Source organism: Erpetoichthys calabaricus, chromosome 13 (genome assembly GCF_900747795.2).
Source record: "Erpetoichthys calabaricus chromosome 13, fErpCal1.3, whole genome shotgun sequence".
Lineage (NCBI taxonomy): Eukaryota > Metazoa > Chordata > Cladistia > Polypteriformes > Polypteridae > Erpetoichthys > Erpetoichthys calabaricus.
This window is the reverse complement of record NC_041406.2, coordinates 78,767,142-78,773,141: the sequence shown is the minus strand read 5'-3', so window position 1 is coordinate 78,773,141 and position 6,000 is coordinate 78,767,142.

Below are 6,000 nucleotides of genomic sequence, written 5' to 3'. Positions count from 1 at the left end.
AAGGAAACTGCTTCTGCAAGGGAGCTGATAGGAGCAGTCGACAGCTGTGTACTAGAAATGTAGGGTGCTACCTGTCTGTCTGTAGAAGCAATTTGATGAAATTAATAACTTTCAATTTTGGCTTCTTCCTTTGGAGTGCCAATGTCCCCCTGTCTCTTTTTGGTTTAGTACTTAGTCCTTCACTCCTTGGGAACCATGCATAACACAATCTGCTGCACCCATAGAGTGTGTTGTTTAAGACAGGAGGGCACAGATGTTTGTGGCTCTGTCTCTCCTTATGAGATCCTGGATTATCATCTGTGGGGAATGTTACCAAAATGCAAAAGCACAACAATACTGCTTTAGATACAATACTTAATTGAATTTAATTAATGTGTTAAAGAAATTAAGAATTTAAAATACAAATTTAAAAAATCAATAATAAGAAAAATCATAATACTTTGCAAAATGGAAAAGCCAAATCTAAAAAAGGAATACATCAAGAAACTAAACATGAAAGACTATGAAGCTTTTATAAAATCAGAGAACACAAAAATGGACAAAAGAACACAGTGGCTCAGCTTGCTTATTCCACAGTGATTTGTTGATGCCACGTATCATCTGGATGTGACACTTGATGCCACTTGTCTACTGCCAGGCTGCTCTCCTGAATATGGAAAAGTCATCTCAGATAAAGGATTAGACCGCCCAGCCCAGACTCCACTATAGAATGTCCAGGAGAGGAGAAACCTCCAGAACTGAGACTTTGTTTTTAACTGCTATACAAAAAATGAATTGTATTGTATTATATGTAGGTGTCTTAAGATAATCAGGAATTAAGGCTCTCTGGTGCTGTGGCCATTGGGGCTGCAGTTACCAGAGTGTCCTAACTTCCTATCATTCTTCACTCCTGCAGATAATAGATGCAATTCAGGATAAAGAAGTGAGGTAAAACTGGAGTATAAATATAAAACTGCACAAAAGTAAGGGAGTGGAGGAAAAATAAAAAATACAAAGGGAAAAATGTAAATGAGACTCGGCAGGGTAATAATTCTAACACCATCTATCCTTTTTGGTGAGTTCACAAAACATACAAAAACAAATCTTGTCCTCATTGTGCCTGCCTATCTGTTCATCTGTCTCTTATCTGTGTGAAACATCTCCTGTGGCAGTGGACTAGTACTGTTGAAATCTGATACGCTTGTTCTTCAAAGACATTTGTTAGGAGGGATCATTTTTTTTCAGATGTATTTAGTAGAACATGATGTGCAAATGTCCGAAATTTCAAAAACTTACAAAGCAGCAGCAAACAGAAACTTTTTATATAACGCACGATTCCTAATTAATTTACTCTCAAATTTACCCTGAGAGAAGTTATTTCAACTTGCATATTATATTCTTTTACACATTTGATAGACATTCCTGATTGCAAAACAGATTCACAATACACGCCACTGGGACACCAGTAAAGCTGGACAGATTCAACAGAGATTTTTAATTCTCCATTTGGTACTGTAATGGTATTTACTCTTGCATCAGCTGGGGATCACTTCATGACTGAGTCAGTAGCAGAATGAGCTCGTATTGCATATTCACATGAGCAACCTCAGCGCCAGCTGCAGGGCAGCCCAAACAAAGAGCAAATCAGCTACAGTCATATTGATCCCCATTTTAATGTGGAAAAAGCGAGTGGTCCTACTAAGGACAGTGAGCTACCAAAAACAGAAAAAGAAATGAGGGATGGAACTGCGAGCACCGAACAGTGCTACATGAAATGTTTAAGAAATAATAACTACCAATAGTCATACTATAGGCTCTCCACAACCAACACATAGCAGCAGTGCAAAAAATGCAATCTGTAGTCTGGTGTCTATGGAAGCTACTTCTGTACTTACTTCGCTTGGTGGCTGCAATATTTAAATAAGAATAGGAACCAAGAGTCGACTTATGATTTAATGAACCTGTCAATAATGAGAAGATAATCCACCATAATTAAAAGGGTAAGTGTCTGTGTGTGTGTGTGTGTGTCGGTGTATCTGTGTATCTGTTTGGTTGCTATGTTTTTATTATATACCTTTTGGAATGGGATTCATAGAAACAGTACCAATGTTTGTGCTGTCCAGTTGCTATGTCTGTGTTATATGCATCATCTGTATCATATCTGTATGCATCATCACAGTATCAACGGAGTCCAGTCTTCATCTCAGGACACTGCATAGCATCCATGTCTTGCAACCATATAGCAAAACAGGAAGCACCAGGACTCTAAAGACTTGCACCTTCATCCTTTTGCAAAGATATCAGGAGCGCCACACACCCCTTTCCAGCGACCTCATGACTGCCCCATGCTCTCCCAATCCATCTACTAATTTTATAGGAAGAGTCACCATAAACTTGAATGTCACTAACAAGGTAAGTAAACCTCTTAACAAGGTTGACTTTCTCTCCACAGACAGACACACTGCTGATGGCTGTGCCCAAGAGATCATTAAAGGCCTGGATCTTGGTTTTTATACACTCAGACTCTTCATTCAGTCTCTCGAGAGCCCCGATCAGAGCCTCCATTGACCCTTCGAAGATCACAGAATCGTCAGCAAAGTCAAGATCAGTGAATCTTTCTTCACCAACAGATGTCCCACAGTCAATGGACCCCATGACCCTGCCCAACACTCTGTCCATGCAAGCATTGAACAGAGTTGGAGCAAAATCACACCCCTGACAAACCCCAAAAGTATCAACTAGGAAAAACACAGAGATAACGCCTCCACTCTGCACAGCAGCCACAGTACCAGTGTATAGGCCGGCCATGATATTTAGCAAATTTGGGGGGATACCGCAAAGTCTCAGGATGTCCCAGAGGGCAGCTCGATCAACTGAGCCAAATGCTTTACGAAAATCAACAAAGGCTGCAAAGAAACTCTTCTGATATTTGTGTTTGGGCTACATGACTTCTTAGGCATAAAATCAGACTGCTCTGGTTGCTGGTAGGTGAGCAAGTCATCATGGATCCTATTGAGGATGATCCTAGCAAGAACTTTACCTGGCACAGAGAGCAGTGTTATCTCCTCTGTAGTTGCCGCAATCCAGGTGGTTACCCTTCCATTTCCAGATAGGGATGACAAGTCCTGTTTTCCAGTCAGTTGGGATGACGCCAGTCATCCAAATGGAAGCAAAGATTGCTTGCAATGCAAGGAGGACAGCCTTACCACCAGCCTGGAGAAGTTCACCCCAGTTACCACAGATCCGTGCAGCCTTCCATGCCCTCAGCTGCTTTACCACCTGTGCAATCTCAATGAGATTGGGTGGTTCACAGCTAATTGGAGGATCAGCCTCAAGAACTGTGAACCCAGAGATGTCCAACATCCTAGCCAGAGGATCAGCTTTAAACAGCTGCTCAAAGTAGCGAGTCACAATTGCAGCATCATCCATAAGGACCATTCCATCATCCGTCCTGACTTCGAGTCTCTGAGGAACAGATTCAGATGTGTGTAATGCTTCGATTCCTCTGTAATTTAAATCCTGATACTCTGTATATCCAATTCATTATAATAACTATTCATGGTGGCTCTAAAATCTGTACTAACCCCTACTCTCTCTTCTGTTTCCTTTTCTGGTGTCCTTTTGGTGGTGGCCTGCGCCACCACCATCTACTCAAAGCACTATGATGTTCCAGCAATGATGGATGGATTAAAAGCCAGAAGTCTGTATGACCATCAGCATCAAGTGACTCCATGAGAACCCTAACTACAAAGAGGACTATTTAATTTATGTTAGGTAGAATGCCCAGGGGGAACTGGGTGGTCTCGTGGCCTGGAACCCCTACAGATTTTATTTCTTTCTCCAGGTTTCTGGAGTTTTTTTTCTTTTGTTTTTTCTGTCCACCCTGTTCATCGGACCTTACTCCTTTCTATGTTAACTAATGTTGTCTTATTTTAATTTCTTATTTTGTCTTTTACTTTTCTTTTCTTCATTATGTAAAGCACTTTGAGCTACTTTTTGTATGAAAATGTGCTATATAAATAAATGTTGTTGTTGTTGTTGTATAAGCAGGACATGTGTCACTAGACCATTGGTGGTATGTTACTTGCTCACAGATTCCTCTAACAAACGCCTTCTTATCTGCCCTCAGAGTTGTTCTTCACAGGTCCCAGTACAGACTAAATTTGTCATCAAGCCATGCTCTGTGACTACTCTATATCCACAGTGGCCTGTGAGATGAAACACCTCCTTCTGGGAATTCCAGCAACACCAACACAACCCTCAGCACACAGAAGGTCTCCCACATCAAATTAGGATCAACAGTCGCACCCAAGTCTGCAAGTTTCTCACACAAACAACATGCAAACTTATTAGAAACAGCTTGATCTTGGAGTCTGGCCAGGTTCAGCCTCATTCTACTAGTAGGTGGTAGCCTCCTGGACCTAAGCTGGATCTTCAGAGTAGCAATAACAAGTCTTTGGTCAGAATTCACAAACTGGGCACTTCTGTAGAGTGAAGATGTGAATAAAATAGCTCCCTCACCGAGACATCACTCACTGCGGTGGGAGCATACACTGAGACAACAAACAGGGCACCCAGAGAGTGTCTTAAACGGAGTCACATAATACGCTCATTGAAAGAAGCAACACCAGACACCATTGGAAGGAGCCAATCCACCACAGCAACATCTATTCCCTGAGTATGAGAGCCATCAGAGCGACCAGACCAATAAAAGGTGTACCCACCTATAGAGATCTGGCCAGTCCCAGGACTGCACACCTCAGAGAGTACCGCCACTGAAATGCGGAGTTTACTAAGCTTCTCTGACAGCAGAGGAAGATGATAATCAAGCTGGAGAGACAAGACGTTCCACGAGCCTACCTAGATTAGCCACCTCAAATTGGGACTTGAGTTCTGCCATGCAGCGGGCGATGCCTCAGAACCATAACAGTACCGATCCCCAACAGGCCTGACCCCATTGGCTCTTGGATGGTTTTGACTCTTCTGGGGATGAGGCTCCCGAGGGCTTTCATCCATTGCCTACATAAGGCGAGCAGCCTTCCTATGGGTAGCTGCAGCAGAGCTACTTCCACGGAGAGCATAAAAGAGTTCTGTCTGCCGTTTCAGAGCTGTGTGAAGTTTTCATGGTGGCTGGAGTGCCAATCCTGCCACCAACCCCAAACATTTCCCTGCAAGTTGGAAAATGCCAAAATGGATAAATGAGCTAAAATGGAAGTTACAAGGGCAGCACAGTGGTGCAGTGGTAGCGCTGCTGCCTCGCCGTAAAGAAACCTGGGTTCACTTCCCAGGTCCTCCCTGCGTGGAGTTTGTATGCTCTCCCCGTGTCTGTGTGGGTTTCCTCTGGGTGATCCAGTTTCCTCTCACAGTCCAAAGATATGCAGGTTAGGTTCATTGGCATTCCTAAATTGTGCTTGGTGTGTGAGTGTGTGTGTGTGCCGTGCGGTGGGCTGGTGCCCTGCCAGGGATTTGTTTCTGCCTTGCGCCCTGTGCTGGCTGGGATTGGCTCCAGCAGACCCCTGTGACCTTGTAGTTAGGATATAGCGGGTTGGGTAATGACTGACTGACTGACTGGAAGTTACAAAAAAAAAAATGTATAAGGCATATAAGATTAGTAACTTCAATGCTAAATTTCCAGAAAAAGTGAAACATGGCCTAAAGAAATTCTTTTAATATTTTAGTACTAAAAGAACAGTCAAGGAGGTGTTGAAAAGTGCTAGGAAAGTCAAAGGTGAGCTAGAATATATTCATGTGAAAAAGTCAATAACCTTCCAAAAGGGACAACTAAGGAGGTATTTAGTGACAAGGAAATAACAGGGGGAGAAGTGCTGCTTAAATTAAATGAGTTGAAATACAACAAATCACCAAATATTTTAAGATTTTTTAGAAATTAAGAAAGTTAGTGAGTACATACATACACCCTTTGCACATATTTTTCTAAAATTTCTGCACACTGTAGAAATTCCTAAGGATTGTAGGCTAGCAAATATTTCCTCATTTTATGAAAAGGGTGATCGGATTTAT